This window comes from Pan paniscus, chromosome 9 (assembly GCF_029289425.2).
Source record: "Pan paniscus chromosome 9, NHGRI_mPanPan1-v2.0_pri, whole genome shotgun sequence".
Classification (NCBI taxonomy): domain Eukaryota; kingdom Metazoa; phylum Chordata; class Mammalia; order Primates; family Hominidae; genus Pan; species Pan paniscus.
In genome coordinates this window covers 27,413,718-27,439,250 of record NC_073258.2, presented here as the reverse complement: position 1 = coordinate 27,439,250, position 25,533 = coordinate 27,413,718, and the positions used below count along the sequence as shown (strand labels likewise).

The window sequence follows — 25,533 nt, the reverse complement described above, 5'->3', positions numbered from 1 at the left end:
TTTATAGGAATAAATGCTTACACAAAAAGGGGAAAGTTTAGAAATTAACAATCCAACAAAATGTCTCAAGAGACTAGAAAAGCAAGAGCAAACTTATCACAAAATTAACAAAAGAAATAATAAAGATCTGAGCATAACTATATAAAATATAAAGTAAATTCAAGACAAAAGATTAATAAAATAAAAAGCTGGTTTTTCAAAAAGATTAAACAAACTGATAAAGCACTCACTAGACTTAGCAAGCAAAGGAGATCCGAATAAAATCCAAAATGAAAAACGAGACATTACAACTGATACCTCAGAAATGCAAAAGATTATGAGAGACTATTATTAACAATTATACAACTGGAAAATCTAGAAGACATGGATCCATTCCTGGAACCATACAACTTACCAAGATTAGATGAAGAATAAATAGAAAATATGAAAAAAACCAGTAATGACTAGTGAGTTGAAAGAACAATAAAAAGTCTCACAACAAAGAAAAGCCTAGGACCAGATGAATTCACAAATTATATCAAAAATACAACTAAGAATTAATAACAAGCCTCCTGAAACTATTTTCAAAAATAAAAGAGAAGGGAATTCTCCCTAACTTATTTGACAAAGTCAGCATTATCCTAGATACCAAACCCAGATAAGGACATAACAAAAATGAAAATTACAGGCCAATATCCCTGATCAACAGAAACGCAAAAATCCTAAACAAACTATTAGCAAAGCAAATCAAATGGCACATCAGAAGATAATACATAATTATCAGGTAGGATTTGTACCATGGACTCAAGAAGAGTTCAACATATACAATCAATAATATGATATATCACAAAAACAGAATAAAGAAAAAATATTATTATCTCAATAGATGCAGAAAAACCATTTGATACAATTCAGGCTCATGAAATAGAAAGATTGACATAATAAAAAGGACAGTGTTGTTCAAAACAATCTAAGGATTCAATTTAATCTTTATCAAAATACCAATGCCATTTTTCACAGAATTAGATAAACCTATTCTAAAATTCATAGGGAACCAAAAAAGATCTTGAATGGTCAAATAAATCCTGAGCAAAAGAACAAAGCTGCTTAGTTGTTTGAGGGTTTTTAATATCAACAGATGTTGAAATTTATCAAAAGGCTTTTCTGCATCTATCAAGATAATTATGTGCTGTTTTTAATTCTGTTTATATAATAATCACATTTATTGATTTGTATAAGTAGAAACAACCTTGCATTCCAGGGATAAAGCCAACTTGATTATGGTAGATGAGTTTTTTTAAGGGCATTGAAGGAACATACTTCAAAATAATAAGATACATCTATGAAAAACTCACAGCTAACATCATACAGAATGGGCAAAAGCTAAAAGCATTCCTCTTGAAAAATGGAACAAGATGAGGATGCCTTCTATCACCACTCCTATTCAACACAGTACTGGAAGTCCTGGCCAGAGCAATCAGACAAGAGAAAGAAATAAAAGGCATCCAAATTGGAAGAGAGAAAGTCAAACTCTCCTTGTTTGCATATGACATTATCCTATATTTAGAACACCCCATAGTCTGCCTAAAATCTCCTTGATCTGATAAATGGCTAGAGAAAAGTTTCATTAAACAAAATAAAAATATAAAAATCAGCAGCATTCCTATACATCAACAATGTCTAAGCTCAAAGCCAAATCAGGAACACAATGCCATTGACAATTTCCACAAAAAGTAAAAAAGTATCTGGGAATATAGCTAACCAATGAGGTAAAATATCTCTACAAGGAGAATTAAAAACACTGCTCAAGGAAATCAGAGATGACAAAAATGGATGGAAAGTTATACCACACTCATGGATAGAAAGAATTAATATTGTTAAAACAAAGCTGGAGGCATCACATTATCTGACTGCAAATTATATTACAAGGATACAGTAACCAAAACAGCATGTTAATGGTACACAAACAGACACATAGATCTATGGAACAGAATAGAGAGCCCAGAAATCTGGGATAACTGGCTGGCTATATGCAGAAGATTGAAGCTGGACTCCTTCCTTGCAACATATACAAAAGTCAACTCAAGATGTATTAATGACTTAAATGTAAGTAACAAAACTATAAAAAATGCTGCGAGAAAACCTAGGAAATACCATTCTGGACATAGGACTTGGTAAAGGTTTTATGACAAAGATGCCAAAAGTAAGTGTAACAAAAACAAAAATTAAGAAGTAAAATTCATTTAAACTAAAGAGCTTCTGCACTGCAAAAAAACCCAAAAAAACAAGAAAAACAACAACAAAACTATCATCAGAGGACACAAACAAATGGAAGAAGATTCCATGCTCATGGGTAGGAAGAATCAATATCATGAAAATGGCCATACTGCCCAAGGTAATTTATAGATTCAATGCCATCCTCATCAAGCTACCAATGACTTTCTTCACAGAATTGGAAAAAACTACTTTAAAGTTCATATGGAACCAAAAAAGAGCCTGCACAGACAAGTCAATCATAAGCAAAAAGAACAAAGCTGGAGGCATCATGCTACCTGACTTCAAACTATACTACAAGGCTACAGTAACCAAAACAGCATGGTACTGGTACAAAAACAGAGATATAGACCAATGGAACAGAACAGAGGCCTCAGAAACAATGCCACATGTCTACAACCATCTGATCTTTGATAAACCAGACAAAAACAAGAAATGGGGAAACAATTCCCTATTTAATAAATGGTGCTGGGAAAACTGGCTAGCCATATGTAGAAAGCTGAAACTGGATCCCTTCCTTACACCTTATACAAAAATTAATTCAAGATGGATTAAAGACTTAAATGTTAGACCTAAAACCATTAAAAACCCTAGAAGTAAACATAGGTAGTACCATTCAGGACATAGGCATGGGCAAGGACTTCATGTCTAAAACACCAAAAGCAATGGCAACAAAAGCCAAAATAGACAAATGGGATCTAATTAAACTAAAGAGATTCTGCACAGCAAAAGAAACTACCATCAGAGTGAACAGGCAACCTACAGAATGGGAGAAAATTTTCACAATCTGCTTATCTGACAAAGGGCTAATATCCAGAATCTACAATGAACTCTAACAAATTTACAAGAAAAAAACAACCCTATCAACAAGTGGGCAAAGGATATGAACAGACACTTCTCAAAAGAATACATTTATGCAGCCAACAGACACATGAAAAAATGCTCATCATCACTGGCCATCAGAAAATGCAAATCAAAACCACAATGAGATACCATCTCACACCAGTTAGAATGGCGATCATTAAAAAGTCAGGAAACGACAGGTACTGTGGAGAGGATGTGGAGAAATAGGAACACTTTTACACTGTTGGTGGGACTGTCAACTAGTTCAACTATTGTGGAAGTCAGTGTGGCAATTCCTCAGGGATCTAGAACTAGAAATACCATTTGACCCATTTGACCCAGCCATCCCATTACTGGGTATACACCCAAAGAATTATAAATCATGCTGCTATAAAGACACATGCACACGTGTGTTTATTGCGGCACTATTCACAATAGCAAAGACTTGGAACCAAGGCAAATGTCCAACAATGATAGACTGGATTAAGAAAATGTGGCACATATACACCATGGAATACTATGCGGCCATAAAAAATGATGAGTTCATGTCCTTTGTAGGGACATGGATGAAGCTGGAAACCATCACTCTCAGCAAACTATTGCAAGGACAAAATACCAAACACCGCATGTTCTCACTCATAGGTGGGAATTGAACAATGAGAACACGTGGACACAGGAAGGGGAACATCATACACCGGGGCCTGTTGTGGGGTGGTGGGAGTGGAAGGGATAGCATTTGGGGATACACCTAATGTTAAATGACGAGTTACTGGGTGCAGCACACCAACATGGCACATGTGTACATATGTAACTAACCTGCACGTTGTGCACATGTACCCTAAAACTTAAAGTATAATAAAAACCAAAAACAGAGGAATCATATATCCTGCAGAATAGAAGAAAATGTTTGCAAACTATGCATCTGACAGAGATCTAATATCCAGAATCTACAAGGAGCTTAAACAAATTTACAAGCAAAGAACAATCTTATTTTAAAAAAGGGCAAAACCCATGAACAAACACTTAAAAAAAACACATATATGTGGCCAACAAGTATATGAAAAATATTTTACATCACTAATCATTAGAGAAATGCAAATCAAAACCACAATTAGATACAATTTCACACTGGTCAGAATGGCTATTATTATTAAAAAGTCAAAAATAACAGATGCTGGTGAGGTTACACAGAAAAGGGAATGCTTATACACTGTTGGTGTGAGTATAAATTAGTTCAACCATTATGGAAAGCAGTATGACAGTTCCTCAAATAGCTATAAGCATTACAACTCAGCAATCCCATCACTGGCTATATACCCAGAAGAATATAAATTACCATAAAGATACATGCACACGAATATTCACTGTAGCACTATTCACAATAACAAGACATGAAATCATCCTAAATGCCCATCAATGATAGACTGGATTGTAAAAAATGGTATCTCTACACCATGGAGTACTACACAGCCATAAAAAAGAGCTAGATCATATCCTTTGCAGCAACATGAATGGAGCTGGAGGCCATTACAAGCAAACACAAGAACACATGGACAAACACAAGCAAACACAAAAACACAAGAACACAATGGAGGCCATTACAAGCAAACACAAGAACAGAAAGCCAAATGTTACATGTTCTCACTCATGAATGGTAGCTAAACAATGACAACATATGCACACAAAGAGGAGAACAAGAGACATCAGGGCATACTTGAGGGTGGAGGGTGGAAGGAGCAGAGATTTTTAAAAAATACCTATTAGGTATTGTGCTTATGTGCTTATTACCTGAGTGACAAAATAATATGTACACCAAACCTACATGGTATGCAGTTTACCTATATAACAGCCCTGCACATGTATCCCTGAACTTCAAATAAAAATTATAATAAAAATATAAGAAAATAAAAGTAAATTACACACACATAAAAAAGAACAAAGCTGGAGGCATCACGTTACCTGACTTCAAAACACAATGCAAGACTATCATTACCACAACAGAATGGCATGGGTGCAAAAATAGACACATAGACTGATAGAACAGAATACAGAACCAAAAAATAAAGCCACAGCCAAATGATCTTCTACAAAGCTGACAAGAACTTACTTTAGAAAACGAACTCCTTCTTTAATAAATGGTGCCAGGAAAATTGGATAGCCATAAGCAGCAGAATGAGACTGAAACCCTGTCACTTGACTGAAACTCTGTCACTCACCATACATAAAGATCAACTCCAAATGGATTAAATACTTAAATGTAGGACTTAAAATTTAAAATACTGGAAGAAAACCTAGGGAAAACTCTTATGGATATTGATATGGGCAATTAACTTATGACTAAAACCTCAAAAGACAGGTAACAAAAACAAAAACAGACAAATGGGACTGAAACTGAAAAGCTACTGTGGACCAAAGAAATAATCAACAGTAAACAAAAAACCTGTTGAATGGGAGAACATAATTGCAAACTATATATGCAACAGGGGACTAATATCCAGAATATATAAGGAGCTCAAACAACTCAACAGGATAAAAAAAATAAAGATCCCATTAAAAAGTGGCCAAGGGACATGAATAGAGATTTCTCAAAAGATGACATACAACTGCCATCAGGTATATAACAAATGTTCAACATCAGCAATCATAAGAGACATGCAAATGAAAACCACAGAGATATCATTTTCCTCCATCAGAATGACTTTAGTTAAAGAGACCAAAAGTAACAGATGTTGATTATAATGCAGAGAAAGGGAACTTACACACACTGTTGTTGGGAAAGTAGGGTATTACAGCCACTATAGAAAACAGTATGGAGATTTCTCAAAAAACAAAACACAGAATTACTAATAGATCCAGGAGCCCAACACTAGGTATCTTCCCCAAGGAAAAGAAATCAGCATATCACAGGGATACCCTCACTTGCATGTTTATTGCAGCACTATTCACAAGAGCAAAGATATGAAATCAGCCTAAGTGTTCATCAATGAATAAATAGATTAAAAAATGTAGTATATATACACAGTGGAATACTAGTCTGCCATAAAATAGTGGAATAATTTCACTTGCGGCAACATGGATGGAACTGAAGGCCACTATCTTAAGTGAAATAATTCAGGCATAAAAAAATAAATATTGAATGTTCTCACTTGTATGTGGGAGCCAAATATTTTGAACATGTGGAGGTAGAGGGTGGAAACAGATAACAGAGACTTGGAAGGATGAGTCTTGGGGAGAGGGCGGGATAAAGATAAGTGGGTTAAAGGGCACAAACACACAGAAAGATAGAAAAAAAAGAGTTGAATGTTTGATAGCTGTGATGGTTGGTACTGAGTATCAACTTGATTGGATTGAAGGGTGCAAAGTATTGATCCTGGGTGTGTGTGTGAGGGTGTTGTCAAAGGAGATTAACATCTGGGTCAGTGGACTGGAAAAGCAGACCCACCCTTAATCTGGGTGGGCACAATCGAATCAGCTGCCAGTGCAGCCAGAATAAAAAGCAGGCAGAAGAATGTGAAAAGATTAGACTGGCTTAGCCTCCCAGCCTACATCTTTTTCCCATGCTGGATGCTTCCTGCGCTCAAACATTTGACTCCATGTCCTTCAGCTTTGACACTTGGACTGGCTTCCTTGCTCCTCAGCTTTTGGGACCTTGTGATCGTGTGAGTTAATACTTCTTCATAAACTTAACATAGATATACTATTATTTCTGTCCCTCTAGAGAACGCTGACTAACACAATAGCAGTGTAGGATAACTATACTTAACAAAAATATATTGTACCTCATGATGGACATCCTAAATCTCCTTACTTAGTATGTGCTATATACATGTTACAAAAATTTTCTCGTACCCAAAAAATTTGTACAAATAAAAAGCAAGTAATACTCATCCCATAGAGGTATTGTGAGATTTAAATGTGCTCCCTAAACACTTCACAGTTGATATAATTTCTACACTATTTAATCTTCACAGTAAGTATATGAAATGAGGAATATAATATTGTTGGCATTATACTGATGAAGGAATAAAGGCTCAGGAAAGTGACTTTTGAAAGGTGTATTACTGGCTTATCATAGAGCAAATATTTAAATCTAAGTCTTATAAAACTTAAGTCTCTCCAGTCTGTCTTGCAGTCTAAGGGAGAAGGACAGGAATTTCTGCAAGCCATACTAATACAGTATGCAATATCATTGATATTCATACATTCACATATTTTTCATATGAGGAAAGCTACGAAGAAGTACTTTAAAAAAGCAGCTCCAAAGATAACAAAACCAAAATTTCCAAGCAATTGCTATGTGCACAGCTGTATTAGAGTCTTCATGAAGATAATGCAAGCCAATAACAACAATGTGGTTCACACTGATTCAAAGTCAAAGCAAAACTTGGATGGAGAGGAAAATTGTTCTAATAACATTGCTGTGATTTTACTGCAATCTATAGTTTGTCTCACAGTCCTTCAAATTTATAAATAAAATCTTTCTATCACTTTAAGAGTATTTTGGTCCAGGCAGAATTGCTCATGCCTGTAATCCCAGATCTTTGAGATGCTGAGATGGGAGGATCGCTTGAGGCCAGGAGTTTAAGACCAGCCTGGACAACATAGGAAAACCCTGTCTCTACAAAAAGTTGAAACAAGTAAAATTAGCCATGGGTGGTTTCGTACCTGTAATCCTAGCTATTCAAGAGGCTGAGGTGGGAGAATCACTTGAGCCCAGAAGTTTGACACTGCAATGAGCGATAATTATGCCACTGCACTCCAGCCTGGCGACAGAGTGAGAGCCTGTCTTTGAATGAATAAATCAATGAATGAATAGGATTGGTTCTGGCTTTCAGAGTCAAATGCACTTGACCAAGGCCTGGAAACACATGTAAAGTATCCTAATTCTCAAGGAGTATTTCTCTAAGACAGTAAGTATATTTTAGTATGCAAAACTTTTGCTTCGGAGTTAAACAAAAATAAGCGAGAGAAAATGCTAGTGTTATATTATCTTCCAGCAATTCCCATTTTTTAAGAAAAAGAAATTACTGTCAAGCTTTACTGAAAATTTGCATAACTAGATAGAATGCTTACATTTTTGTCTTTATTTATATTTTATGTACCAAAGAGTTTTCAGAAAACCTCTCTTATTTTGAGAGTTGCTGAGCCATAAGAAATAAAGAAATCCTTGCTTTATTTGGGTTTCAACCTCAGACAATAAAGAACTTGTAGCTACTCTGTGTTGACTCCGGGTCTCAGTGCCCTCGTTTCCAAGCAAGAGGGACCATGCATGCAGACTGCCTCTCTGAAAGGACAGTTTGAAGATCACTTAAGAATAATTTCCTTTATTAATTCAATAAGATATAAAACCTAAATTATAATTAAGAAATAGCAGAGGAGCCTGTAATCCCAGTACTTTGGGAGGCCGAGGCGGGCGGATCACGAGGTGAGGAGATCGAGACCATCCTAGCTAACACCGTGAAACCCCGTCTCTACTAAAAATAGAAAAAATTAGCCGGGCGTGGTGGCGAGCGCCTGTAGTCCCAGCTACTCGGGAGGCTGAGGCAGGAGAATGGCGTGAACCCAGGAGGCGGAGCTTGCAGTGAGCTGAGATCGGGCCACTGCACTCCAGCCTGGGTGAAAGAGCAAGACTCCATCTCAAAAAAAAAAAAAAAAAAAAAAAGAAATAGCAGAGGAGACGCCACTTTAGTGAAAAGGGAAGTCAAAGCAAAAACAAAAAAGCTTACTGTAGTAATTTTTCTTTCACAAAAGGTTAATGATTTTTTTGCTAAATGTAAAAACCACTTAAACAATTCTAATATGATTTAAAAATTAAGAACCTGGCATTCAAATCTTTCTAAGAGACTGGCTATTACTGGCCAGGCAACAAAAAAAAATGTAGCAGACATTGACATACATTTATGCTTCATCAATTATTATTAAAATCAAACACACATACACAAATACATACATTATATTTTTAATCACGGCCATAGAAAGTAAAGAGTTATTCAAGCCTAAACATTTGAATGTTAAGAGCATTGTGTATGAAGAGAAATACTTATAAGGGACTGAAATCTACCAAATACTAGGCAACATTTGTGGTACTTAAAATCTTTTACTTCATTTTTCATATATAGAAATACAATAAGTTCTGTGGAGAGAGACTCAAAATCAGACTCTTTCCTTTAGCACGATATTATTTGAATTTCTGGTGGATATAAACCATAATTTAACATACCACATTGGAAAAAGCATGTTTTAATCTGAAATGTCTGTCAACTGTTTTTAGATCTTAACTAAATAATAATTTCCTAGAGGGACCACATTTCTAACAGTGGCCAGAAAAAAAAAATCATGAGGTATATAAATATCAAAATTTTTGAAGACTTGTTTTAGATTGCATATAAATAATTATTTTTAGCATTTTCTTTAAATTAAATAGATTTCATAATATGAACATATTTTTTCAAACTACTTTCCTATTTTATCAGTTTTCTTATTTGAAAAAATATTTTTAAAACACAAATGACATGTTTAAATCCTTATTTAAAGAACTGCTTGGCCAGGCGTGGTGGCTCACACCTGGAATCCCAGCACTTTGGGAGGCCGAGGCAGGCAGATTATGAGGTCAGGAGATCAAGACCATCCAGGCTAACATGATGAAACTCGTTTCTACTAAAAATACAAAAAATTAGCCAGGGGTGGTGGCACGTGCCTGTAGTCCCAGCTATTCGGGAGGCTGAGGCAGGGGAATCGCTTGAACCAGGAGGCAGAGGTTGCAGTGAGCCGAGATCGTGCCACTGCACTCCAGCCTGGGCAACAGAGCAAGACTCTGTCTCAAAAAACAAACAAACAAACAAAAAAACAACAACAACAAAAACTGCTTATAGATGTGGAGCAAGATGGCAAAAACAGAAGGCCCCACTGATCATCTCTTCACCACTCATAAAAACCCACAAATTTAACAACAACCTACAAAGAAGAAACACCTCCATGAGAAACAAAAATCAGGTGAACCCTCATAGTAACTGGTTTTAACAAAGTGTCACTGAAAGAGGAAATGAAAAGATTAAAAACACTAGTCTTTAATTGGCTACTAAGCCCATGGAGTACCCATTCTTTTATTCCTTTACTTTCTTAATAAACTTGCTTTCACTTTAAAAAAAAATAGTGTTTAATTGCCAATGCCATCCCCCAGTCACCCCCATCATGGTGTGAAGAGCATCTGTGTGCTGGGGGAAGGAGAACATAGCAATTATGAGACATTGAACTCAATGCTGTCCTGTTAGCAGGAAAAAAATAAAAACAAACAAACAAACAAACAAAAAACAAACAGAACAAACTCACGTGAGGCTCACCCAAAGAGGGAGCATTTAAACCAGCTACAGCCAAAGGCGAATTGCTGAAACCAGAAGTATGAACTTGAGTTCCTGCAAACCTCCCTACCAAGGGCCAATCTGCTTTGGGTCTGGGTCTCTAAGTAAACTTGAAAGACAATCTAGGCCATAAGGACTGAAAATCTTAGTGGAGTCCATGGTTGAATGGGGCCGAGAAAAAATATACTGGAAGGAGCTGGGGAGTGGGGTGCGTGTGACTCACTGAGACATCAGCTGGGCAAGCTAAGAAAGTGCTGGCATCACCCCTCTCCTAACCCCAGGTGGCACAGATTGTGGCTCCAAAAGAGACACCTTCTTTCTGCTTGAAGAGAGGAAAGGGAAGAGTATGGAGGACTTTGTGTTGCATCTTGGATATGAGCTCAGCCACAGGAGGATAGGGTACTGGTCAGAGTTGTGAGGCCTTATTCCAGACTGTAGCTCCCAGGCAACATTCCTAGACATACCCTGGGACAGAAGGGAACCCACTGCCTTCAATGCCTTCAAAGAAAAGACCCACTCTCCTAGCAGCTTTCATTACCTACTACCTGAAGAACGCTTGAGACCTGAATAACCAACACTGATACCTGAGTACTATGTTGAGGGCCTTGTGTAAGCCTATGTAACTTGTTGGCTCAAGTGTGACTCCGCACATTAACAGTGTGGTGGCTATGGGGTAAAATTCCTTCTGCTTGAGAAAAGCAGAGGGAAAAGTAAAGGAGACATTGTCTTGTCTTCACTTTGGGTACTTTAGGTTGTCCACAGGGTTGGGTAGAGCACCAAGCGGGCCCTTGGAGTCATTGGTTTTGGGACTTCAGTCTTGCGTAGAAACTCTAGACTTGCCTACCACATTGAAGGGTGAGATTTAGGCTAGGCAGCATTCATCACAAGCTGACTTAACAGACTTTGGGCCATGAAAGAAGATCAGTGGTAGTCTGTCAGAATTCCATGTGGGCCTGTGGTGGTGGTGGTTATGGAGTGAGGCTCCTCTGCCTTTGGGAAACGGAGGAAAGATTGAGAAGGACTCCATCTTGTGATTTAAATGCTAGTTCAGCTGCAGTATAACAAAACATCAGGGGTAATTTTAAGGATTTTTACTCCAGTCCCTAGTTCCTGGATGGCACTTCAGGACCCATGCAGGGGTGAGGGATCTCATCACTCTGAAGTGAAGGAAACAGCCTGGCTAGATTTGCCAGCTGCTGATTCTAGAGCCCAGGGAGCTTGAGTGAACATAGGCAGTAGCCAGGGAGTGGTTACAGCAGGCCTTGGGCAAGACCCAGGGCTGTGCTGGCTTCAGGCCTGACCCAATGCTGTCATAGTGGTGGTGGTCACAGGAGTGCTTGTGTCACTCCACCCCCAGATTTAGGTGACTCATAACAGAGAGAGAGACTGTTTTGAGGGGATAAAGTAAGAGAAGAGAGTAAGAGTCTCCACTCGGTAATCCAGAGAATTCAGCTCGATTTTGTCCAAGACCATCAAGGAGATACCTCTAAGAGTCTGCAAGAACTGCAGCATTACTGAGCTTTCTAAAGCAGATACAGCTTAGATAACAACCCCCAAATCCTTTCAAATATCTGGAAAGCCTTCCCAAGAAGAACAGGTACAAACAAGCTCAGAAAATAAAGACTACCATAAATACTAAAATATTCAATGCCCAGACACCAAAGAACATCAAGTAGCATCAGCACCATCCAGGAAAACATGACCTCACCAAATGAACTAAATAAGAAACAAGGGATAAATCCTGCAGAAACAGTTATGTATCCTTCCAGACAGAGAACTCAAAATAGCTGTGTTGAGGAAACACACACAGAAAATTAAGATAACACAGAGAAGAAATTCACAATTATATCAGATAAATTTGACAAAGAAATTGAAATGAAAAGTATCAAACAGGCATACTGGAGCTGAAAAAATGCAATTGGCAAATTGAAGAATGCATCAGAGTCCTTTAACAGAATTAATAAAGCAGAAGAAAGAATTAGTGGACTTGGACACAGGCTATTAGAAAATATACAGCTAAAGGAGACAAAACATAAAAGAATAGAAAACAATGAAGCACACCGGTAGGGTCTAGAAAATAGCCTCCAAAAGACAAATCTGAATTGTTGCCCTTAAAGAGGAGGTAGAGAAAAAGTTGAGGTAGAAATTTTATTCGAAAAGATAATAATGGATAACTTTCTAAACTTAGTGAAAGCTATCAATAACCAAGTACAAGAAGGTTACAGAACACCAAGCAGAGTTAACCCGGAGAAGACTACTTCAAGGCATTTAATAATAAAACTCTCAAAGGTCAAGAATAAAGAAAAGATTCTAAAGGCGGCAAGAGAAAAGAAACAAATAACATACAATGGAGCTTCAATACATTTGGCAGCAGACTTTTCAGTGGAAACCTTACAGGCCAGGAGACAGTGGCATGACATACTTAAGATGCCAAAGGAAAAAAACCTTTTCCCTAGAATAGCATATATGGACAAAATATCCTTCAAACATGGAGAAAAAAAGACTTTACCAGACAAACAAAAGCTGAGGGATTTCATAAACACCAGACCTGTCCTACAAGATATGCTAAAAGAGAGTACTTCAGTGAGAAAGAAAAGATGTTAATGAGCAATAAGTAATCACACCAAAGGTACAAAACTCACTGGTAATAGTAAGTACACAGAAAAACACAGAATATTATAATACTATAACTGTGGTGTGTAAACTACTCTTATCCTAAGTAAAAAGAGTAATCAATGGGCCATCAAAAATAGTAACTACAACAACTTTACAAGATATACACAATACAATAATACATAAATAGAAACAACAAGAAGTAAAAAAGTGAGAAGGTGAAGTTAAGGTGTACAATTTTCTTAGTTTTGTTTTTGTTTATTTGTTTATGCAGTGTTAAGTTTTTATTGGGTGAAAATAATGGGTTATTTTTCAAATAATAGTATTTGCAAGCCTCATGGTAACTTCAAACCAAAAAACATACACTAGATAAACAAAAATTTAAAAAGCAAGTAACTAAATTATATCACAGGGTAAAATTACCTTCACTATGGGAAGATAGGAAAAAAAATAAAGAGGAGAACACCACAAAACAACAAGAAAACAAGTAACAAAATGGCAGGAGTAAGTCCTTACTTATTAATAACAACATTGAATGTAAGTGGACTAAACTCTCCAATCAAAAGACAGAGTGGCTAAACAAATAAACAAAAGAAGACCCATTGATCTGTCACCTGCAAGAAACACCTTTCACTTCTAAAACACACAGAGACTAAAAATAAAGGGATGGAAAAAGATACTTCATGCCACTGGAAAAAAACAAACAAAAAAAAGCAAGAGTCACTATACTTAGACAAAAGACAAAGACTATAAGATGAGACAAAGAAGGTCACTATATAATGATAAAGGGGTCAATTTAGCAAGAAAGTATAACAATTTTAAATACAAAATGTTAAAAATCAGGAAAAATTAAAATAATTCCATTTGCAATAGCCACACATAAAATTAAATAACTAGGAATTAACCAAAGAAGTGGAAGATCTCTATAATAAAATTATAAAACATTGATGAAAAAATTGAAGAGGACACCAAATAATGTAAAAATACTCTATGGGCATGGATAGGAAGAATCAATATTGTTAAAATGTTCATATTACCCAAAGCAATCTACAGATACAATTTAATCCCTAAAAAAATTCCAATGACATTCTTTACAAAAATAGTAAACAAAATCCTAAAATTTATATGGAACCACAGAAAACACAGAATAGTCAAAGATATCCTAAGCAAGAAGAACAGAACTAGAGGAATCACATTACCTGACTTCAAATTATACTTCAGAGCTACAGTAACCAAAACAATATGGTACTGGCATAAAAACAGATACAATGCAACAGAATACAGAACCTGGAAACAAATCTACATACCTATACTAAACTCATTTTCAACAAAGGTGCCAGAAACATATGCTGGGAAAATAAGTCTCTTCAATAAATGGTGCTGGGAAAATGGGATATTCATATGCAGAAGAATGATGAAACTAGACCCCTATCTCCCACCATATACAAAAATCAAATCAAAATTTATTAGAGACTTTAATCTAAGACCTCAGGCTGTGAAACCACTACAAGAAAACATTGGGAAAAATCTCCAGGACATTGGTCTGGGCAAAAGTTTCTTGAGCAATACTCTACAAGCACAGGCAACCAAAGAAAAAATGGGCAAATGGGATTACATCAAGTTAAAAAGCTTCTGCACAGCCAAAGAAAACAATCAATGAAGTGAAGAGGCAACCCACACGATGGGAGGAAATATGTGCAAGCTAAACATGTGACAAGGGATTAATAACCAGAATATATAAGGATCTTAAACCACTGTATAAGAAAAAAATTAATAATCCGATTAAAATGGACTAAAGATTTGAATAGACATTTCTCAAAAGAAGACATACAAATGGCAAAAAGGCATATCAAAAGGTACCCAACATCACTGATCATCACATAAATCAGGCAAATCAAAACTATAATGAGATACCAACACATCCCAGTTAAAATGGCTTATATCCAAAAGACAAGCAAAATAGAACCCTCATGCCCTGTTGGGGGGAAGGTTAATTAGTACAAACACTATGGAGAACAGTCTGGTAGTCCCTCTAAAAACTAAAAATATAGCTACCATATGATCCAGCAATTCCACAGCAGGGTATATACACAAAAGAAAGGAAATCAGTATAGTGAAAAAAATATCTGTACTCTCCTACTTTTTGCAGCACTGTTTACAATAGCTGAGATTTGGAAGCAATGTAAGTGTCCATAAACAGATAAATGAATAAAAAAATTGTGGTACATATACACAAGGGAATACTATTCAGATTAAAAAAAAAAAACAATGAGATGCTGTTATTTGAAACAACATTCATGGAACTGGAGATCATTATGTTAAGTGAAATAAGCCAGGCACAGAAAGACAAACATCACATGCTCTTACTTATTTGTGGGATCTAAATATCAAAATAATTGAACTCATGGGAATAGAGAGTAGAAGAATGGTTATCAGAGGCTGGGAAGTGTAGTAGGGGGATTTGGGGGAGGTGAGAATGGTTAATGGATACAAAAAAATAGAATGACTAAGACATACTACTTGATTGCACAACAGTGACTACAAAGTAACTAAAATTGTGCTGTACAACATCATTCAGGACATAGGCACAGGCAAAGATTTTATAATGAACTCACCGAAAGCAATTGCAACAAAAGCAAAAATTGACAAATGGAATCCAATTAAACTAAAGAGCTTTTGCACAGCAAAAGAAACTATCATCAGAGCCAACAGACAATCTACAATGGGAGAAAATTTTTGCAATCTATCCATCTGACAAAGGTCTAATATTTAGAGTGTACAAGGAACTTAAACAAATTTACAAGAAAAAACAACCCCAATAAATAGTGGGCTAAAAACATGAACAGAAACTTCTCAAAAGAAGACACTCATGCAGCCAATAAATATATGAAAACAAGTTCAACGCACTGATCATTACAGAAATGCAAATAAAAACTACAGTGAGATATCATATCATGCCAGTCAGAATGGCAATTATTATAAAGTCAGGAAACAACTGATGCTGGGGAGGTTGTGAAGAAAAGGAACATTTTTACACTGTTGGTGGGAATGTAAATCAGTTCAACCATTGTGGAAGATAGTATGGCAATTCTTCAAATATCTAGAAGCAGAAATACCATTTGGCCCAGGAATCTCGCTACTTGGTATATACTCAAAGGATTATAAATCATTCTATTATAAAAATACATGCACACATATGCTCATTGTAGCACCATTCACAATAGCAAAGATGTGGAATCAATGCAAATTCTCGTCAATGATAGAATGCCCATCAATGATAAAGAAAATGTGACATATATACTCATGAAATACTATGCAGTCGTGAAAAGCAATAAGATCGTGTTTTTTTTTTTTTTTTTTTTTTTTTTTTGCAGTGACGTGAATGGAGCTGGACGCCAATATCCTCAGCAAACTAATGCAGGAGCAGAACACCAAACAATGCATTCAGTCACATGTAAGTGCAAACTGAGCAGTGAGAAGATATGGCCACAGCTGTGGGTAACAACACACATTGGGTCCTGCTGGGGAGGGTTGGGGTAGAGAGAGCATCAGGTACAACAGCTAATGCATGCTGGGCTTCATACTGAGGTGATGGGTTGATCTGTGCAGCAAATCACGATAGCACACGTTTACCTATGTAACAAACCTGTACATCCTGCACATGTACCCTGGAACTTAAAATAAAAGTTGAAGAATAAAAAGTGATAACTAAAAGAGTTTAATTGGATTGTTTGTAACAGAAAGAATAAATACTTGAGGGAATGGATACCCAGTTCTTCATGATGTGATTATTTGACATTCCATGCTTATTTCAAAATATCTCAGGTATCCCACAAATCTATATACCTACTATGAACCCACAAAAATTTAAAATTTAAAAAATAAGAGAAGAAGAACTGCTTATATATTATTTTTCTGTTCTTCAGAAAACTGATAAAATTAATTGCTATCTTTATTTCTTGAATAGACATTGCTCTCTTTGCATCTACAGTGAATCATTCCTAAAACATTTTGCAAACCCAGACATCCTCTAAAAAATGCAAAACATTCTACTAGACTGTTAGCCAAATTGATATCACTCTGGATATAACATTTTAAATTTTACTAACATTACATGTGGCTATGTATACCAATTTATCTAATTTATGTGACTTCCTTAAAAATGAGTTATTATTATCTAAATCAAGTGATATCTATTTTTTTCTCCCCTGATTTTGTTGTATAATGGATGACAGTGAGTTACATTTCTTTGGTTTGATGATTAACACTTAGTGGTTTAAAGATGCCCCTCATTTAATATACCACAGAGGATTTTATTAAATGTCACCAGGACAAGTAGTAGGGCAGTTAATAGGAAAAGTCATTTATCGTAGAGAACCATTTCAAAACATAGATAAATAAACATAGACACAGTTATCTATTTTATATATAGATACATAGGGATATATTTTAGTGATCTACAGAAGATATATGTATCTATAGATATATAACATTTTAACTTTTAATACACACAGGTGCATTTATTTTACACTTATTTGGTTTGATTTAGACAAAAGATATTTCAAGTAAGTGTACTAATTGATATTTTATATCACAATAAATATACCTTTGAGTTCTTAAATGAATGAATAATTTAACATATTAAGAAAAAATCTGCCTGTACAACAGAAAAGCACAACATTACTAATCATCAGGGAAATGCAACTCAAAACTACAGTGAGTTATCTCTTATCCCAGTTAGAATGGCTATTATCACAAAGACAAACAATAATAAATGTTGGTAAGGATGTGGCAAAAAGGAAACTCTTATACACTGTCAGTGAGAATGTAAATTAGTACAGCCATTATGAAAAATAGTATGAAGGTTTCTCAGAGAACTAAAGATAGAACTACTATATGATCCAGCAATCCTAGTACTAGGCATTTATCTAAAGGAGAGAAAACCAGTTTATCAGAGGGATATCTGCTCCCCCATCTTTATTATAGCACTAGTCTCAATAGCCAAGATATGGAATCAAACTAAATGTTCATCAATGAATATACGGATTTTTTAAACTGTGGTCTATATACACGATAAAATACTATTTAGACCAAAATAATATAATTCTATCATTTGTAGAAACATGAATGAAACTGGAAGTCATGGTAAGCGAAATAAGCCAGGCACAGATAGAAAAATGTTGCATGTTCTCACTCATATGTGTCAGACAAAAATGTTGACATTATGGGGGTAGAAAGCAGAATGGTGGTTGTTTGAGGGTTTAAAGGATTTGGGATGGGATAGGCATGGAGAGAAGCTGGTTAATGGGTACAAACATACAGTTAGAAGGAAGAAATAAGTTCTAGTATTTGATAACCGATTATGGTGAATATAGTTCACAGTGATTTATTTTATATTTCAAAATAGCTAGAAGATTTAAAATGATCCAAACACAAACAGTAAATATTTAATATGAAGAATATTATAAATACCCCAATTTGATAATTGCACAGTGTATAATTGTATCAAAATATTACATGTATGCTATAAATATGTATACATATTATGGATTTGTACAAAAATCAACACAGAATCTATACAAAATCAAGTAAAATAATAAGTCAAATAATAAAACAAAATAGTCATATTTCTACAGAAAAAAATGTATACTTTCATGATTTTAAAATTATAAAATTCTTTTTTACAACTGAACAAAATTATTTTAGCATCTTATTTTTTCATATTATAGTAGAATTTTCTTTTCACAATAAAATTTTCACAAAAATATTATATTTAAATTAATTACATAATTACAATAAAAAACACAAGTAGCATACGCATTTTTGAAAACAACCAACCTAGTCCCTTGGTGCAAAAGTGCAGGGATAGAGTAGCCCTGCTAGCATTAGTGGCTCAGTGACCATAATCACTAGGTAACTAGCTTTACATATATAAAGAACTAATTAACTAAAATAATTAATATTTAAATGAATACTAATGTGGAGTGAATTTGAATAAGCATTTCTATTATAAAAATGACACCAGTAAGATGACAGAACAAGATGCCTGATACCCTCCACTCCCAATAGAGACACAAACTCAACATTAATACAAGGACCAATTTTCTTTATACAAAATCCAGAAACCAGTTAAGAAGTTTGCGTACCTCAGGTGAACGTAAAATCAGCAACATCAGGCTGGGCGTGGTGGCTCATGCCTGTAAGTCTAGCACTTTGGGAGACCGAGGCAGGCAGATTGCTTGATCCCAGGAGTTCAAGATCAGCCTGGGCAACATGGCAAAAACCCATCTCTACAAAGAAAAAAAAAAGCAAAAAAAAAAAAAAAAAAAAGCTGAGCATGGTGGTGTGTGCCTGTAGTCCCAGCTACTTGGGAGGCTGAGGTGGGAGGATCACCCGAGCTTGGGGATGTCCAGGCTACAGGCAGCCGAGGTCACACCACTGCATTCCAGACTGAATGACAAAGTGAGACCCTGTCTCAAAAAACAAGCAAACAAACAAAAAAATTAGCAACATCAAAGCCTGTAAAAAATTTGTGATAATCACTTATCATAGTCCCTCCCTCCAACTAAGTGTATCGCAATTAGAGGAAAATTCCTAGCCCATGCCTTTTTCCCAGGAAGGAAAAGAGAAGACTAACATGTATTTCCAACATTAAGACTTTTTGAAGCATTTCCCAATAAAATGATTTTTGTCTTGCCTGAATCTAAGCATTAACAGTAAGGGTACCAGGTTGATGGCCACTGAGAACAAAGGCCACAGTGTGGAGCGCTCACTTTCCATAGTCCTTCTCCCTGGCTCAGCATGAAACAAGTAGGAGATAACCCCCAACTCCTAACTTCTTCCTGGGAAAGGAAAGGGTTGGTCAAATAATATTCAACATGGGTACCAAGGTTACACAATAGGTAATAGATAGTTTCTTTGACAAATAATGTTGGGATAACTAGATATTCACATGCAAAGGAATATAATTAGACCTATATCTTATACCATGCACAAAAATAAACTCAAAATGAATTAAAGACTTTAATGAAAAACCTGCCTGATTTAAAAAAGAACTTGAAGAAATATTTCTCTAAAATAAGACATACAAATTGCCAACATGTATATAAAATATTCTTGAAACACTAATCATTAGCAAAATGCAAATCAAAACTGCAATGAAATATCCCCTTGCATCTGTTAAGATGAACATTATTTTTAAAAAAATTTCTCCATTGCAATTAGGCCCAGGCACTATGGGTCAACAGCACCTCACCAACAGAGATGGTGCCAGAAGAGGCCCTCAAAAATAATAAGTGGCCATCAGAGTTAACCTCCAGGTCTGTTCTACAGTGGGAGGCTGACAAACTGTGGGTAGGCACCTGAAAGGGCAAATTCCAGATGAGACTTCCAATTTGTAATTACGCAATGGGTTCTTCTTTCCCATTGCACAGGCAAAGCCAATTCACTGAGACCATGGTCTTGCAGTAAAGAAAGAATTTAATTGCTGCAAGGCCATTCCACGTGGGAGATTGAGTTTTCCTGCAAATCAGTCTCCTCCCAACTTTCTAAATATTAAAATGTTAGTGACATATTATAAAATAAAAATGTTGTGTTAATATAAGATATACATGGTAGAAATACGATGCTTAATCCTGATTTTATAACACATACTAGAGTTTTGCCTCTCATAATATGTACAGAAATAATCATACATATATTAGTTTCGGGTACATATCCTTTCATTTTTCCTGGAAGGTTTTGTCCTCCTCAAGCTCCCTCTTCAACTGGAAGAGTTTAGCTTTTATTATATTATGTGATAGAATTTCAAGTAAGGTTCACGTAAGATTACCTTTAAAGAAGAAAACTTATTTTTATATTTTTGAATGATGGAAACTTACTGTATTCTGGTCTTTTTTTTTTTTTTAACAGATGAGTGATATAAAGTCCAGAGAGGCTTAGAAATCATTCAAAGTCCCTTAGTTGACAAATTGAGGTTGAACCTCAACTCAGAATCTTCAACTTTTCAAATGTTTTCTATATATGTGATTTCACTTTTTCTGTTGAAACAAAGTTGAACAAAACATTTGGAAAAGTATTTATTGTGACCCTAATGTGTAACAGGGGTTATAAGAGGTAGTCAGAATGATAAGTGAGATATGTACCCGGTCCTCAAAAAGTTCCTACCAACACAGTCTAATGGAGTTTTCTTAGTGTTTCCAAACACATGTGATATGCAAAATTACTTACAACACAATATGAAATATTTATCCATATAGTTTCTGAAATATATACAAAGTGATCTCAGAATAAATAATCATTTCTTCCATAAAAGAAATATTCACGGAATTATTTGAAAAAGAAAGATGACATTTGAGTAGTACACAGATATTTAACACGAAGATTAGGGAAGAAGGCAATTCTGTGCAAAAGAAACATAAATATATGAAGGTGAAGAAAGCTCATAACACAGTGGTGAGAATACACCCAGGGTGCAAGAAGTGGCTGAAGATGAGGTTAGTCAGGTAAGCTGGGAACAGACTGTGATAGGAGGAGCATGCCACTGTGAAGTTGTTGAACATTCTTCTGTAAGGTAATAGCATTGTTTGCTTGTTAGTTTGCTTGTATTTTACTCTGATAAGGATCAACTTATGGAAATAAAGATGCAGGACTTTAGAGAAGCTCCAGTGCAAATAGCTGCTATAACTAAAGATTAATCTTGAGCAACTTCAGCTTAGTTTTCAAACTTTAGAGTAACATAGACGTAATGCAGATTGCTGGGCACTATTAGTAAATTCAGTGCTTTAGGATTTATGCCCACAACTGTTGATTTCTTCTTAGAACCCCAGGTGTTTTCCATAGATATAGAAGTCTGAGATTCTCTGTTTAGAGGAGTGATTTTCAAATATCACTATGCCTAAGGATTGTCTGGAAGATATTGGATGACCTCATTCACAAAGAGTGTGATTCTGTACATCTGAAGGGATGCTGGTAACTTGACTTTCTAGCAAATTTCTTGATGCTGATGCTGCTTGTCCCTGAGTTATTCACTCCCTGTCAATACACAACAGATTGGTGCCAGGTTTAAATTTTGTATATGTATCACAATGACAAAAAATAGACCTCCCTAAAAGAAATATAGGACAGAAACAAAATGACCAGGTCTATCAATTTTGTTTTACTATACCATCTAACAAAGAAGAATCTGCAAATAAACTGTCCATTTGTTTAAAAATGAAAAAAGAAAATAGAAAAAAAAAAACAAAATTTCTGTCAAGAAAAGACAGAAAGCTTTTTCTCAATACGGATGAAAATGCAATAATTGGCAGGAATATTTGCTCAAGTAAAACTAGTATCTGACAATGACCTTTAAATTTACAAATTTTCATCACCTTTGAGTTACCTCCTTTCGATCTTCTCTCCCACTACCACACTTATCCTCATTAGCCATGATACTAATAATATTTTTTTCTTCTTTTGATAATTCAGTGATGGGTAAGATAAATATTCTGAATATCTGGCATAGATGCGAAAATATGAAAATCTCTAACACAATACAAAAATGTACTGTATTTTGATCAGAAACAAAGAAAATGTTATCAACAATTTTGGCTTACTATGTAAAGAGAAGTTTGACACTGCAGTGGTTAACTCTTGTTTCTTGTGCTTGGAAGCTCCCAAATACACAAAACACCTTTATAAATATAAATACATTCACACAAATGAATTTTCAGACATCCCCATTGCAAGTAATGAATACAATGGTTATATGTTTTGCTTTAACAGTCTCCTCCCTCCCTCCTTTCCCTTCTCGTCATGCCCTTCCCTCCTTCCCTCCCTCCCCTCTATCCCTCTCCCTCCTTCCCTCCTTCCTTCCTTCTTTTCCTGCTTTCTTTTTCCCTTTCTTCCTTCCCTCCCTCACCTCCCTCCCTCCCTCCTTCCTTCCTTCTTTTCCTTTTTTCCTCCTTTCTTCCTTCCCTCCTTTCTTCTTTCCCTCCCTTCCTTCCCTCCCAACTTCTTGCTCCCTCCCTCCCTTTTTCTTTCTTTCCTTCCTTCCTTCATTCCTTTACTCCTGTTAATAACAGGTTTATAAATAAATATATCTATACTTATTTATAAACCTGTTATTAATATCTATCTACTTTTTGGATGGATTATTGTACCAAAATTTTTTCTTATACGTGTTCACTTTTTACTAAATTTTCTGAGATAACATTGGTGTCCTGGAGATGAACACTGGCAGTATTACTAAAATAATAAGTATTGAACATTCTAGATGGGTATAACCTCTAGCAATTTCTAAGGGAGGGGTTCACTTTCATTGGCTGTCATTTTAGTCTGGAGTTAGCAGAGAAAAAATGCACACAGCCATCAATTTTGCATGATACACAGGGGATTGTTTAAATGCAAGACACCCGAGAAAAGTTTTTTTTCCTTCTCTCTAATGTAGTTTCTAGATCTACATTCCCGTATAAATTAACTATCTGCCCCCACTTTTTCTTCTTTTGGTTTGTTTTAGCACATGACAGGCAATCTGTTCAGATAAATACCATTGACTCTATAGGGAAAGCTAGTGAGCAGAAGTCGTGTCAAAAGCTGTTACATTCATGTCTGCAGATTTTTCCAAGGCTCATTAGTCCTCCAGGTAAGAGCTAGCACTATTTCTCATCACCTTCTAATCATTAACATATGAGCAAAAACAATCAATTCAAATATGACTTCTAGTAAACAGAGAAAGAAGACAAAATTTAACAAATTATTTATATAAGTTAGAAAAACTCTAACAATTGTTATAACTATTGGCAATGGTACTATTAAAAAGAAATAAGAAAAAAGAGATTACGAGCTTTGTTTAATAATCTTCAAAAATTTGTTCCATTGGGAATTGTGGACTGAAGAAAAATGTGTTCTAAGTCATATAAGCAGCTATAGTCAGGGTTTACCTGGGATTGGGAACTTCACACATACAAACATCCTATAAAGTAAGTGTTGTTTTTCTCAATCTATAAATGAGCAAACAAAAACTGTAAGTGCTGTTTTTTTCTCAGTCTATAAATGAGCTCAGATGGGTTTAAAGACAAAACAGGTTACACATTCATTCAGCCGGCAAACATTTTTGACTGCCTGTACAGTGCCATGCAGCAGTCTAAATTATGGGAATAATATGTGAAAAAAACACACTAGCATGCATTTGACGGTATGGGGGTGGTGGTGGGGGGCATGAAATAAATGAAGAAAGTAAATAAAGTTTAGTATTTAGATGAAGTTAAGAGATTTGAATAAATAAATAAATAAGAAGAAAATCGAGTTGGTAAGCATCTGGGTGGTCAGGGCAGCCATTATTTATAAGACACCTTTTGAGTAAGGAGGATTTGAGGGAAAGTTAGAAAAATAGAAGATAAAGTTAAAAGGTAATGAGGTCAGCTCATGTAGTGTTTTAGGCCTTTATAATGCTTTATATCTCAATTAAATAAGTGAGGTGATTGGAATGCAAAGTTGTTTGTTCGTTTGTTGGTTTTAAGTAAATTCAGGGGTCACCAGCCTGCTGCATATGGTGTTGGGGGCTGAGCCGCGTGCAGGCCCTTTACTCTGACCTGGACAACACGCCCATCGATACCACCTGGGCGAGCCAGAGAGGCGTGCGGAAGATGATAAAGCTCCTACAATCAAAATACTATTAAAAGGAAGAGGCTAACATCATCTATGAGAAAGTTCAAGTTAAACTCAGCAAGGAATGGTTCATCCTTACAATACATGCATTACTGATCTAAGGACTTCACATTGGGAAAAAGCAATCCAGGAAACAAAAGGTGGTGCAGCCAGTAGAAAATTGGCTGAAGAATGCTACTTCCTTTGGAAATCTACACAATAACAGCACATGACACTAGCAGAAGATGTCAAAGTCATGTTCACTGAACTTTGAAAGGAGGTCCGCCTACTTCTATTAATGAATGGGGACAGACAGATCCAGAGGGAGAAGACTGAGGCTTGTGGCTGTCAGTCCTATTTCGACGCTGTTGTAGGTGGAGAGCAGAGAGAGAGGAGAAGCCAGCACCATCCATGTTTTATTACTGCTGCAATCCTCTCGGAGTACAACCTGGAGATTGAAAGCAGGACTGAAAGCAACAGTCTGAATTGATAAAAATGGAATAGTACCACTGAATTCCCACCCAGTTCCATGTTATATAGTTTCTTCTGTGCTAGAGTTACCTGCTCTCTTACAAAGTATAGACCAACAGTATCTCCGCTTAAAGCACATAAAAAGGCATGATTATGAACGTTAGAGTCAATTTGCAGAGTTTGAACTAAGAAAAGTTAAGGCACTCCACTTACCACGGTCCAATTCTAAGAAAAATTTTATTTATGATTTAGTGACCAATATTTTGAAGGTTTTCCCAACCTGATTGCTTTTAAGTTGTAACAACCAACCATTGACTGGTATTTATATCTGAAAATTCAGATTACATTAATACAAGTCAGTAGTATA

The 25,533-nt window shown here is 35.8% G+C and overlaps 1 pseudogene; it reads left to right on the top strand.

The window, feature by feature from the left end:
- The first annotated feature begins 16,449 nt into the window (after positions 1–16,449).
- LOC100967990 (N-acylneuraminate-9-phosphatase-like) lies at positions 16,450–25,330 on the top strand (annotated as a pseudogene).
- The last annotated feature ends 203 nt before the right edge of the window (positions 25,331–25,533 follow it).